Genomic DNA, 1,990 nt, shown 5'->3' with positions numbered 1-1,990 from the left:
TGGTAAATCCAGGTGGCATCACAAGCCCTGAATGAATTATTTAAGAATTGCTCTCTATTTCACTGTCATTGTGTTTTCTTTTTGAAATTCATTTTGATAATGGGATTTATCGGATGTTCACTGCTGCGTTTAGGCCGCTGTACACACGCTTGATTTCCTTATGGAGACATATAAATCCATGGGTTTTAAGATTCTTACTTGTCAGGTATCATCCCAGGCGTTGAATATGGGGTGTTGAGTCCATTTCGTTGAGCAAGGAGTAGGTCTTGTCTATTATATATTTGGCTTATGGAACGGTATCTGTGCTAATTTCAATCTCTGGTTTTATGCAGCACCCCAACTCACCTTTCCCCATAAGCAAGCATAAGTTGGTTTTCTAAATTTGAGACCCTGTTCTCTTTTGTAATTCAGTTCATGTGTAGCCAAGGTGACATTCCGTGTATTAGTGATATCTTATGATGTTTCTATTACTGTGTGACTTATTTCTCCTAGAATCCTCGTACCTGAATCCACTCATTATGCCGATAGGACCTGATGACGTAGATTTCATTGCTGAGTGATATTCCACTGTACGTGCGTACCACAACTTCTTTATCCATTTTTTGCTTTCTCGGATATTTAACTTGTACCGTAGACGAGGTTCTTGTAAACAGAGCCGTCCCAAACTTTGGGGTGGCTGTGTGCTTTTGATTTTAATTTCCCTAAGCTATAGGACCATAAGTGGAAGTGACATAGGCTGTGTTGCTTTGTTTCCTACGTGTTTCAGGATACACCATACATTTCTCCAGAGTGGCTGTTGGCAATTTACATCCGGCCCATCAGCATAACAAGGCTCCCTGTTCTCCATGACCTGTCCTGCCTTTCTGGATTTTACACTTTTTTCAGATGGCCCATTTGACCGGCGGGCAGTGAGACTTCATTGTAGTGCAGATTTCCTTTACACGCTTGCTTGGTTGGCCAAAAAGTGCGTATGCGTTTTTTCCTGAATATATTCAGGAAAAAACGCATACGCCCTTTTTGGCCAAGTGCATCATTGTCGACATTCTGCCTCTTTTCCTATGCTTTAAGTGCAATACCTGTCTACCCCCTGAAATCGTTTTCCTGAAATTCTGCCCCGCTTTCCAGTCCTCTTCGAAGACTTACTTCAATACATTTTTGGACGATAGCTGTCATTCATAACTCTGCAGGTTTGTGAAATTCAGTGCCCCTGAACTCCTTTCTTCAACACGCTTTCTTGTGAGCTGGCCGCAAAACCGCAAGATTGCTTCAGGCCCTAATCTGTTTCCGGCAGGGCACGCTGAGCCTTTGGTTAATTCCTCTTCCTGGTGGGAAATGAGCGTTCCATTTGCCCGTGCAGACACCTACAGCTAGTCTCTCATTGGTTCTCCCTATTCCTGTTCATCTTGCGCAGAAATTGCAAACTGTGCCAAACAGGTTAAAGGCACTGACTCTCCAAGTGGGGAGAGTGTTAGTAAAGCGTCTGGAATGGTGAACCCGAGTACCAGCGTTCGAAAACTGAGATGCATTTGAAAACGTTTCCCACTCACACGGTGGACCATACTCTGGGTTTCCCATGCATGTTTTAGCTGAAGGAAGAATCCCTTAAACCTGGAGAGTTGGGACCCATGGAATGGGTACCATGCAGTATGACTTCAAAGGGTCTGCGTTTGCTCACCGAACCTCACCAATGCTATCAGCCCGAAGTGCCCAGCCTTATGACTCACCCAGCTCTGGGTGTAAATGTGGTAAATCCAGGTTGCATCACAAGCCCTGAATCAATTATTTAAGAAATGCTCTCTATTTCACTGTCATTGTGTTTTGTTTTTGAAATTTATTTTGATAATGGGATTTATCGGATTTTCACTGCTGCGTTTAGGCCGCTGTACACACGCTTGATTTCCTTATGGAGACATATAAATCCATGGGTTTTAAGATTCTACTTGTCAGGTATATTCCCAGGCGTTTAATATGGGTGTTGAGTCCATTTCGT

The sequence above is a fragment of the Delphinapterus leucas genome, chromosome 5 (assembly GCF_059928025.1).
Source record: "Delphinapterus leucas isolate spDelLeu-1000000601 "Yukka" chromosome 5, BTC_Dleu_Yukka2, whole genome shotgun sequence".
Classification (NCBI taxonomy): domain Eukaryota; kingdom Metazoa; phylum Chordata; class Mammalia; order Artiodactyla; family Monodontidae; genus Delphinapterus; species Delphinapterus leucas.
The sequence above is the reverse complement of the archived record's forward strand: the minus strand, read 5'-3'. Positions refer to the sequence as shown.